Below are 12815 nucleotides of genomic sequence, written 5' to 3'. Positions count from 1 at the left end.
GAGCTTATGGAGTAAAAGTCCGGACCTCCACCATAGCCTCGTCTCAGTCCTCTGTGCTTGGTCTAAAGTTATTGTTGACCACAACCCACGCTACACGGGCAGTTGGAGCAACACTGCATAAAGTTACAACACCCTCCGCGTGGCCGGCCCCCAGATCTGCTCTCTCGCCGCCACTGCCTTCTGCGTGGCCGACCCCCTGAACTGTTTCACTCTGCACTCCTGGGCTGGCAACCTCTGGGCCGGCCACCAGAGCTGTGTGAGCTTTCACAATATCAGGCCCCGGGCCGGCCACCTGAACTATGTTTCGGACTCTGCTCCCCTGCATTTTGGACATTTTTGTTTGGGTTCCTGGGGGTCTCTTGTTTTGTTCTGTTCCGGACCCTGAAATAGTTGTGGATGATAAAGGATTCAGAAAGTTTATTCATGCAGGCACATATGACAGAGAATATGCATGTTCTTTTTGTTTTCATATTTTAATTTATATTTAATTGTGTTGTGGTTTGCAGTGTTTTGTGTTGTTTCACTTTAAATTTGTTTAAAAGAAAAAAGCTGAAAATTTAAATAGTTAAAAGCTGAAATGTGAATAGCTGGTTTTTGTATTATATGACTTATTTATTACGGAGCCCCGCAAGGGACATGGGAGAAAAAAAATTAAGACGGACTTTTGCGAGATCTTGCAAAGCAAACTTGGGATCTCGCAAAACTTTTGCCAATTTCATAAAAGCTCAGAAATTGCAAGGTTTTAAGTACTCTGTTTTATTACATCACTATATTCAAGATTACAGAAAAATGAAATATATATATGCAGGTGACATTTGAAAAATTGGACATATTGAGAAGAAGAAAAAACAAGGGCTTTAGACTATAGACCCTCCTACTAGCTGTTCCTCAAAATTAGTGGGATCTTTCAACAAATAGTTAAGCAAGTAGATGATCATCAGAACATAACCTGCTCTGTAACATTAAGTTACCATCAAACCTTAGGAGCGTAACCACTTTAGTAAAACTGAAAGTGCTAGGTTAACTTTCAACTTACCTCACTAAGCTTTTAATTCTGCTTATAGGCCTCAAGTCACATTTTTTAATCAGTTATGATTTTGTAAACAACAGGAAATGATGGTTATCCCACTGATGGGGGCAGTGACAGATCAGAAAATGCATCAATGCAATTTCAGTATTCTGTTGTTTATTTGGGGTGATATGTTTAATATTTTCGTCTATTAGACATAACCTGAGGTTTTAAAGGCTATCTAGTGTACACTGCCAAACATCTCCTTCCTGTATTACCCTGAACCACTGCTGAATCAGGATATTAGTGAGTCTTCTGTACACCTTAACAAACAGTGTGCTGATAGCATATCAACTCCCAGCAGAGAGGGACAGACAGACAGGCAGCAAGAGAGCAAATGCCCTTATCGCTGCCTGCCATATGATAGGATTAGCTGGAGTGTTGGTTAACAAAGCATTAATGAACAGTTTTAATTGCCTGCATGAATTCCCTGCCAAGCACCCTGAACTACACACAAACGCACACATCATACAGATAACAACACAGGGTTGTGACGTGTTTTGTCCCATCTGAAATTGTGTCCAAGTGATAGAAAATTTGCATTCATGACTCAAGTACAGTCACAGTATTACTGCTGTTGTTCCAATCTGTTTGAATACAATGTGCCACAGAGCATGGGTTTGAAGGCATTCATTTAATTTAACCTCCATTCACTCCTTCACGCAATGCAGACTTAATTGAAATCAATGTTGAAATCAATGTTTTTGATAAGCTCCTGGTGCCATATTACAGTCCAGCTTCTCTGCAGTCACAGGACTTCCAGCTGTCGCCTGAAACCCCTCTGATTACAGCAGGGCAGTGAACATCTTCTGTTTATGTTGCTATGACAATGCTGTTTTTTACCAACCTTTGCCATTTCATCTGCCTACTATTCTGGATATGAGGCATATAATCAGCAATGTCTGCAGTGACACATTTCTGCAATTTTATTTTTTGTATATAGTGCTGCTTTAGTGATTTTATTATATTTTATTCTTAGGTAGTATATGTATTTGGGTATCCAAATTTCCCCCTTTCCTCCTTCATCAGTAACACTGTGATAGCTGTTCCCATTAGTTAAATACCTTTCTCATTACAGACATTTTCTCATGTCAAACAGTTTAGGAGGCTCAAACATAAACATCCCAAAATGGTCAGCAGCTTCTGCACTTCACCAGTCATGCTAATAATTAACTGCTGGTCTAACTGCACAGCCCAAACAGACACAGCATGCCTCTGATACGGCACTGACAGAGGAAGGCTAAAAGTATGCCACACTGCAATCAACACAAGATTTCAGCATAATCGTGGGAGAAGAATACTGAACTTGAGGTAAATATTTCAGATTGTTGGATGACAAAATACAGTCTGGCATCATGAAATGGCTTATCAGTAGCACGATAGTTGAATTTTGCATGTTTTCTCAATTCCTTGGCAGAACGTTCTTGGTTCGAACCTGTTGGCTGGCAAGGCAGGGAAGGCCTCTTTGTTTGCATGTTCTCTTGCTTTATGGTTGCCTTTGTGAGTTCTCTCTGGGTACTCCAACTTCCTCCTACAGTCCAAAGACAGGCATGTTAAGCTGATGACTTTTAACTGGCTGAAAGTATGAATAACCAAACAATATTGTTCCAGATAGATAGCTAGAAGGACCGATCGATAATTTAGTGATCCCACAAGGGATAAGCAATGATGGAAAGAAATGGATGGATACACAGATGCATGTAGTCACTTCTGGCAGCTAACCATCAGAAATACATTTCCTATCAGTACTCACATAGTTATTTTAATAGTATTAAATGACAAAATCACAGGAAATGTCTCGAGGAAAAGTTTTGAGAAAAGATTCAGATTTGTGTTAAATTATACTCATTCACGTTCAAAAATTATGGTTTGAAGATGCACAAAGTAGATTTTCACTGAATGGAAAGGATTAAAATGAGTTCATCAGAGGGACAGCTCAAATTGAGTGATTTAGAGACCGAGTTGGAGAGGCAAGGCTTTAATGGACATGTGCAGAAGAGAGATAGTAGATATATTGAACAAAGGATGTTGGGGATGGAGCTGCCAGGCAGGAAGAAAAGAGGAAGACCACAGAGGAGGTTCATGGATGTAGTGAAGGAGTACATGCAGTGGGGTTGGTGTGACTGCAGAGAACGCTAGGGATAGAGTGAGATGGAGGCAGATGATCTACTGTGGCAACCCATAAAAGGAACACCCAAAGTTCAAAAACAATGCTTATCCATATGTATTTAATTGTGACAAGTGGGAAGTGAGAGACCAGTGTTACTATGAGCCTAACATTTTATTTGATAAGAATTCAGTACCAGCAGGTAGGGGTTTAAACAGAAGAATTTCTCTGTGTTGGAACAAAACAAGAAAAGAGATGGTGACTTTCTGCTGGCACAAACAAGTGAAGCGCCCCAGTAGAGAGTATCATTGCCTCAGCAGATCCTCAACCAGAGAACCCATCTCTTCTAGCCTCTTAGGCCTTCTGCCATGCCACATTTATCACCAAATGTACTAGCACTGATAGCTCAACACTGAAACTCAGAGGCGGCCTCCTTTCTTTGTGGCATTTTCTTTAATATAGTGGAGTAAACAAAAAGATACAAGATGAAAGAAATACATGTTCTTTATGTGAGACAGTATGACATACAGATAAATGAGTAAAGGTAAAAGGACAAGCAATTCATAATTTACATATTCTCTCATTTGAATATTCATTTTCATTCATTTTTATTGCTAAGTGATTATTCTTAAAGACATTATGTGCTAAAACCTTATGATTAGGTCTTCACTGAGTCAGAAAGCATCACCTTATTACTGAAGAGGGTTTAATTAGTGTCCCATTTACTGTCAAGAACCATTTCCTTGTCAACGCAGTGCTCTAACTGTCTCTAACTTAGACAAATTGTTAATGTGTTTGTGTCGCTCAAGGAACATCATGTGCTTGACACAGTTTTCAGACTGTTACCCATACAGCTTACATAAAAGTTCAGCTACAGTTAAGATAGCAACCTTTTAAAAAGAGGTTTAAAAAAGAGAGAAATGAAGATTTTAATAAGGCAGAAGAATGAAAAGTAAATGTTTGGAAAATGGGCACCGGATGTCACCATGGGAACAGTGTGAACCGTTGTTTTTGTGAAATGTTATTGCAACACCTCAGTTTACTTTAGGAGGCACAAATGCAGGATTCTCTGTAAAAGAAAAATAATAATAATAATAATTCAAGGAATAAAAATGTTTCAAGACAATCAGTCAAAGTTTATATACAACAGCAACATCTGAACTGGTTAACAGTTCACCATGTATTCATATTTGTGGCAATAAAAAGGTGGAAGACAGTATCAGTAACAACATTAATCTAAATTAAAGTAATTTTTGGCCAGGAAAAATCCAAATTTAAGATAATTCAATTCACTTTTTTAAACAAAATTAATAACTTGTACGAATGTATGACATTCAACATTTTCATTTGAAAACCCAAATGTTAACCTCCCGATAATGTCAGATGAAAAGAAGGGACTCAGCGGAGTCACTCTTTTGGGCACCACAGATCCTCTCAATCCAACAAGACGGGCAAGACATAAGAACTGCCATTTTTGATATTTGAGCTACTTTTCTGGCATGGCTGTGTTGTACCTGTAAGTCACATTAAATGCTGAGACTATCCCAGAGTGAGTGTTTATATAACAGAAACAAAACCACCTTATTCAATGGCTTGGTCTTAAAATTTCTGAAATGTCTCTGTTATAAGGATTCTTGTTTTTCTTACCCCCTTTTTTCCTCCCTCTCCCTCACCTCACCAGACTTACCTTGTTTCCCTTTCTCACCTTTGATTGGCTTTGGAGTTTGCCCTTAATTGCGCTCACCTGTCACACATTATATAAGGACTGCACTCACTTACAGCTCACTCTTTTCACTCCCACATAGGGTGGCAGCTCAGATGAGTTTGATTTGGTCTCTTGAGTTTAAGCGTTATTCTTAAGTTAATTAGTAACTTAAAATCCAAACCTTATTTTCTTTTCAGAGTTAGCAGACCATGTGTCTTCCTTTAAGTTGAGTTACCACTGATTACAATTCAATAAACTGAGATACTGCAACAGATTGATGGCTGTTTTATTCGCATCCTGACCGGATGAGGTTTTGGTGATAACAACATCCACCTTCCTTTGAACCTCCTCATTAACATCACTATATCACAGAATAAATCCTTTTGCTGAGATGGAAATATACTATATATGATACTATCCTTCACCAAATGTCCTCAAAGCTAGTGAGTACCTAGCAAGCATGCATCTATGCAACATCCGCAGCCACTCTTCCTCGCATTCCTTAATGCTGCTTGTGCAGAGAGGAAGGAATCTGATGTAATGCCTGCCTGCCCTTGGCTGTCAAGTCCACACACACACACACACACACACACACACACACACACACACACACACACACACACACACACACACACACACACAAAAGCATGCATACATACACAGACAAACGTTATTTACAGTATAATTACTTCCATGACAGTTCAGATGCAAGCCCATCACTGAGTATTATCAAACAACTGAGTCGTGTAACAGTCTATAATACACAGAGAAAAATCTATGACTTCTATTACTGAACCACACATGTGACCAGTGATATCACCAGTGTAATCCAGAGGAAAAACAGTGTTCATTGATCTGTTCTTTGTTTTTTTTCCCCTCTCTTAAATGAATCTATTCAAGATTCATAAAAAATCCCGAGGTCATGATAACAGTTAGCAGCTAGAATATCCCATCAAACATATTCATTATCATTCAAATGTAAGGTTACTGCGCAGAAATATACCAGAAATGACAGAAACTGTTTATTTGTTTGGCCTTTAAAGGGCCACAAATGCAAATCTGTGTAGAACACAAAATGATCACATTTAGATCACAAAGCCATCTCAAAAACCTGCTGTTCGCTCTCTTGCTCTCTCACCATAACCTGAGCCAGCCAAGCAGAACATGCACTTGTCTTGCTTCATGCATCAATTTTAACATTGCCGAGGGGCGCATTGAGAGAGATTAGATGTAATTAGGAGGATGTTTAAGAGACAGTTGCATATTAGCATGAGTTTCACGTGGTGCTGAATGCCAAGCAAGCATCTCCTGCAGACATTTTATGTTTACAGACAGATGTTCTATAAAGCCCAACTGCCCCATAAGGAAAGGAGCTCTGATTGTACTTCTCATACAGTCAGGAGAGGCAGGATAAAACTATCAAGGCATGCACATTCAACACTGGCCAATAAGAAAACACTTTTATACTCTATCCTGAGTTTTAGCAGATATATTTTGAAAGAAACATAAAGCAGTTATTGTGTGGATTATGTTCACTGTACTATCAACTTTTAAAGCTAGGGCAGGAATATATTATTGTGCCATTGGGTCATTGTACTCATTTTTATTGTATTCATTTCTCAACATTTCATTATTTCCAGAAAACCTACTTACATTTCCTTATATACACACGTAATTTTACTCATATGACTTGTTGCACAATAAATTTTTAAGCAATAAATTGGGGGGAAAAACACCACCAAGATATAGTAAATATGATGCAAATTAACTAATTTTTAATTGTTTATTTTTTTATTGTCAGAAGGTTCAATGAACAGTCCATTTTTTTTTTCTTTTAAAAAAGGACTTTCCTGGCAATTATTTAATTGCCCAGGTTAACCACGTGCTCTGAGTGCAACACATAGCAAAAGAAAAACAATACTGTTCTCTAAAAATTATCATTTTGTTTGTAAAATTCACCAGAACTGCTTTTACCTTGAAATAAAATATCTTTGGCTGTACATTGCTACATTGGTGATGCATTTCTTTACACCGCTGCCTCATGAATTGTCATTAAAAAGGCTAATTTCCGAAGTAAATCAAGCATTCCTGCTTTGTTGCACCATTCAAATCTTCATCAAAACAAACAATTTTCAGTGCGTCAGTTGCCAGCTCTGATGTGTTTTTTTTTTTTCATCTCATATGTGCATCAAGTGGTTCAGACCAAAAAGCAAACAACAACAAAAAACCCACTATTAATAAAACCATTTCTTTCCCAATCAACCAGTACAACACAATCATTCTCAAAGATATTATGATTGGAAAAATGATCATGTTCCCTCTAACATGTTAGCAAACATTGTGACCAATGGAAAAGCATCAGTTTTGTTGTTGGAGATCATTCTCTGTGTCTGAAATTAGTGAAAGATTTATTGTTTATGCAAGGCCAGTGGTGACATTTAGTTTTCTAAGAATTACTTTAAAAGTCTCACCTGAGTGAAACTCAGACTGAAACTTGAGAAGAGAGAAGAAAACAGGACTGACTCACACAGGCACACACACACACTCATACACAAAAGTAAATAGGACATGCTTCGAAGAAAAATGGCAGAGACAGATTACAGATTAAGCGTGCCACATCCAGCTCTCTAACTCCTCTTTCTGTCTCTTTTCACATGGTAAATACTTTTCTTTTCTTTGCCTGGAGAAAGTAGTGGGAAACAGTGAGTCAGACTGGAGTGCTCAGAGCTGGACTGGACTGTTAATGCTGCTCAATGAATTAAGAGTCGGTTCTGCTGGTTTACCATTTGAATGACTGGGAGGCTTGGGAAGGTGGTGAGCTCAGGACACAAAGAGATACTTCACAGCCAAAATGCAGTTGGGTTCACATCTACATGTCTAAATATTTGCTTCCAGCAACACAGCATATATTGCATAAGTAGAAAGACATTATACTGTTCAATAACACACAAAGTATTTTTGTTGTTGTTGTCCTTACATGTCTAATATCAATTTGATTGCTTGAACATCTCAATAACTTTTTTTATGTGTGAACCTTTTGGGATAAGTTTCGGTTACAAATGTTATAAATTAGCACCAATTTACCCAATTTAAAAATCACAACTTTTAACATATTGACAATTTTAAAAGCACATCAAAGGACAACCTCGAAACTGAGCGCCTATCAGAATCCAACTGAAAGTCTGGCTAGTTGAGGAGATACAACAATTTACCATGTTTTTGATAGTAACTACTAAATGGCTACTATCAAAAGCATTTTCTATTTTTCTGTTGTTCATTGTGCAAGATCATTATAGTTGTGGTTTACATAAATTGCCTGAACTACATTTGTAGTTCAAGCAAAACCATGTCGAGGATACAAGGATAAGTGCCCTGAAATCAGTCCACAAATCATTCCTGGTTATATACTGTTGTATTCTTTGTACATCCTGAAGCTGATAAGTACGGAGCCACCTTCCCATGACAACTAGTGTAATCATGACGTTTGCGATACCACTGAGGTTCTCACTTTAAACCTTCAGAGACAAGGACAGTTTCTGTGAAATGGCATTGGTTTTTTTGGGGGGGGTTTGCAACTATATAAGATCCAAACCCTGACACTCCTTAAAGTTGAGTTCAGCTGCTTATTTTATTAAAGGGGTCCCTGTTCTCATAACTAACATAAAATATGTGACTGCTATTTGTTCTGTGCAGTGTTTGGCTGGGGGTAAGATGGTTGTGTGATGGAATAGAGAAAGTTTTTAAGCCTGTGAGAGCTTTGTTTCCCCAAAGGGGCTTTCAAGAACCCTGACATCGGTGAGGTGAGCCCATCAAGCTAGTCCTGATTACAGAGAGAACTTCACTTTTTTTCACTTTGTTTTTACAGCACGTTACATCAGTTTCACAGATACCTATGAGGGTGCTATTTATACAGTCCAAATATCATATTATATGGCTCATTAAAATGTTTTGTCTAAATTGCCAACATGGCATGAGCAAGCTTTGTGAGTTCAGGTTCTAATAATGTTAAAGACATGCACCTCTATCATAAAAAGTCAGACTTTTTCTGTGCACTCTACCAATACCACAGTGATAGAAGCTGAAGATATGTGCACTGAAATGAGAGTCTACATGACAGCGATGCCATTTAACTTAAAACTTAAAAGTCCACTGCAGCAGCACTCACTGATAGGCAGCAACCTCCGGTCAGGTCAAGAGACAGGACTGATGCACCAAAATAAGCCAAATCCTTGGACGCTCCATAGAAATTCCATCTGCTCCCAGCATCTGTGCCAAACACCTCAAGACAACCCGAGGTGTGGAGTCCGTGCCCATATGGATGACAGCTGTTTTGGCAGCACCAGGGAAAACAACACAAGATTAGGCAGGTGGTTTTAATGGTGTGCTGTTTAAAGAATCGTTAAAAAACACAAAAACAAATCACAAAAACTGAAATTAAGCTGTTAAGGATCAGCATGACCTGAATAGCATGGAACTGTTTGCATCTGCTAATGGCCTAATTAATCACATAGGCCACTGCATGTGTCACATAGTAGAACAACAAATTCTTTTCATTTCCACTTCGCACAAAATTCGCCCCACCCCCACACCCCACTCCCACCGACCTCACTTCCTTTTCCATAGCAGGAATATCTCCAGGCAGTCTTGCAAGACAATGACACACAATTACCCAGAGCAAAAAAGCACTGTGGCACTGACAAATGTAGTTTTTACTGTGCAGGCAACACTATGTTCTCACATCAGCACTAACTACCTCCTATTTATCTCAGCCAAGGAAAGAGAGGGGAAAAAAAGTGAAGGGAAAAGGGAGGCAGGGAAAGAGAAAGTCAGAGTGATCGAGACAGACAGAAAGAGGAGGAACTAAGCCGTGGGCTACGAGACACAGCGAGACGTTCCATGACAACCGAGCAGAAGGATTCAGAAACATTTCCTATTAGAAACGTCACATGCCAAATAAGCAATTGCTCAGCAAGAAGGTGCAGCTGCATAATGACCTATGGCTTATTTCTCATGCAGACATGAGTGACACTGGCTATTTTGTACAGCTCTATTGAATTGAAACTGATGTAATTCAGAAACACTGAAAGGCATTTTTATAGTTAGACCCTTCAGTTAAAACTGAAAAGTGTCACTACACCAAATTTTTTAGCCTATGGGCATTAAATCTTCTCTTTCTGTAATTCACCATTAATGTTACAATATGTATGTATGTATGTATGTATGTATGTTATTGAAATACTTTTTTTTTTCATTTTACGTACTTGTATTGTTCAAAAGATGATATCTAAAAAAGTTGTTCCTACAATTAGTATTGTTGTGGTCAATACTAATAGATCTTGACTTAACCTCAAGTTTTGCTAGTTTTGCAAAATGTCATTTATTACATTTGTCCAAATAAAATAAAGAAAGTCTTTCTTTGGTCTCCAAATATGGTGACATTAATCTAAATGTCATGCTGTAAGGCGGACATGATTTTCTAGAGACACCAGTTCCACAGTGCAGCCATGACTGAGATTTCTGTGTCTGCGGTCTTTCATTTGTGAAGGTTATCCAGAGACCTAAACCATTCAAACCCCGGCCTGTGTTTGTAGTTTGTTCATTGCCCAGCAATCGTATATGTTGTCTTCCTTTCATTTCGAAATCCCAGCATAATTATCAGCTAATACTACTTAGTTAAATGGTTTGAATAGCAAGGTGCATAACAAATTTACTCTTGACCTCCTTGCGGCTATATTTCAATTTTTGTTTAGTTGCTACTTTCTAAAAACATTCTTCAACACAGAGGTCACAAAGGTGTCACAGTGTCTTTCAGAACTCAGTGAGCTGAGGCATAGCGCAAGAACAGCTGAATCAATGGGTATTTGAAGAGAGAGCTCTAATTGTATTCAGTCTTTAGCATTTAGAGCATTTCATAGTGCAGTGGGCACCAGGGGGCTTGAGAAATTAATCCATGGCCCCCTTTTCTTAAAGTTACTGAATGCCCTGAGTGGTCCTAGCACAAAAAAGCACAAGACCCAGTAGCAATAGGAACTGATGATCCATGATGCCTTTGTACTGTGCTGGTCATAAAGACTTCTCAGTGTTTCCTTCATGCTTCCTATGTCTATTTTCCGTACCCGTATCTTTCGCTTTATTTCTGTACATTTGTTTGTCTTTGTATTTTTGTGGTGAACATTCAACTGAGAACAGCAGATTGTTTTTAATGTGGATGTACGTGTGGTATCTCAGTGCCCAATGAGCCACTGGGTTAGCTAAACTACAACAAGGGCAGCAACCTTTTACAAGTTGAAAGGCTTTCAGACACAGAAAGACAAAGTCTTGCATAGGACAGTGCACTTTCAGTTATTGTCTTAGTCATGAAATACACTGGGACAAAAATCCTTTCACTGTTCATGCCCACTGTAGGATTAAGATCATAGATTTGATAAGCGTTCTTTGTGGGGTGTTAGGCTTTGTGGTGTGTATACCAGTCAAGAAGAATGCACTTCTTTTCTAATCCTTGGAACACGATTTGAGTTTAGAGGAACTGTTAGCTTTCCTTTACATCGAAGACTTTCTAAAGGCTGCAAAGCTCCGAGATCTTCAAATGACCTAAATGTGGGAATGAGAAGGAATGTCATAGTAGCTGCTATTTACATTTACATTTATTTATATTTATATATATATATATATATATATATATATATATATATATATATATATATATATATATATATATATATATATATATATATATATATATATATATATATATATATATATATATACCATCACTTCAGATGAAAATTAATGTTACTGTACATTACTGTGAATACAGTCCAGTCTGAATGTTAACTCTGTGAAAACACAAGGTGATGATGTGAGACATTTATTGCAAAACTGTATTTATTGAAAATTTACCACAGCAGAGGCAGTAAAATAAATTTGGTCTCACTGGAGGAGGAGAAATCAATTAAAAGCCTGTTATATTCAAACAACATGCACCAGTAACCTACAGTCTGTAGTTTTGGTCCCGTAGGGTGAACATTACTGGATAATCATTACATTTTCCATTATCACCAAGACATATCAAAATTGACAATTACACTTTTTCAATATGCAATAGAAACATAATCATGAAATCAGTAAATGTGACCTCCCAATGCCTGAGGCACAGCAAGTCACAAAGCAGCGCTGTTCATCTTAATGATCTCATGCTGCATTTCACTCATTACTCTTATAGTTTGCAGGCTGTTGTATCCTCAAGGCTCATGGGACCTTTACTTTAGTTCTATGTGCAAAAAATACAGTAGTTCAGAGCAATGATTTATCACAGTGATGCACATATTTTCCAATTGATCCTCACTGGTAAGGGAAATCTTTACAAATCCTAAAATATTGTTGAGTATTGGAAATCTATGAGATTCAAATCTGAAACGACTTATGTGTCACATGGAAGGTCTAATAGGCACTGACCTAACAGCAGATCATGTTGTTTTCAACACAGCTCACTCTCCGGAGAATATTTCCTGTTAAGGGAATAGTACTGTATTTTTTAAATTATTCATTTGTATACTTTTTTTTTTTTCATCTACTTTAAGATTTATGTAGTGTAGTAAAAATCAGATTGTACTGATTTTGTAAATAGGTCAAATGTGACACAATATTTGGATGCAAACTATAATTTCATATTTAGATTTTATATATACCAATAGCTTCTGTTTATAATAATAATAATAATGGATTGCATTTATATAGCGCTTTTTGAGACCCTCAAAGTGCTTTACAATTCCACTATTCATTCACACACACTGGTGGAGGCAAGCTACAGTTGTAGCCACAGCTGCCCAGCGGCAGACTGACAGAAGTGAAGCTGCCATATCGCTCCATCGGCCCCTCTGGCCATCACCAGTAGGTGAAGTGTTTTGCCCAAGGACACAACGACCAAGACTGTC

General features: G+C 38.0%; 1 long non-coding RNA gene across 1 annotated transcript; it reads right to left on the bottom strand.

The window, feature by feature from the left end:
• Positions 1–740: 740 nt before the first annotated feature.
• LOC113022372 (uncharacterized) lies at positions 741–9850 on the bottom strand. Its single transcript, XR_003272423.1, has 3 exons — positions 9486–9850; positions 9047–9206; positions 741–2600 (listed from the first exon to the last, which is right to left on the bottom strand). It is a non-coding gene; the product is annotated as an uncharacterized LOC113022372 (long non-coding RNA).
• Between the last annotated feature and the right edge of the window lie 2965 nt (positions 9851–12815).

Source organism: Astatotilapia calliptera, chromosome 5 (genome assembly GCF_900246225.1).
Source record: "Astatotilapia calliptera chromosome 5, fAstCal1.2, whole genome shotgun sequence".
In the NCBI taxonomy this organism is placed as follows: domain Eukaryota; kingdom Metazoa; phylum Chordata; class Actinopteri; order Cichliformes; family Cichlidae; genus Astatotilapia; species Astatotilapia calliptera.
This window is presented reverse-complemented; position numbering and strand designations above follow the sequence as displayed.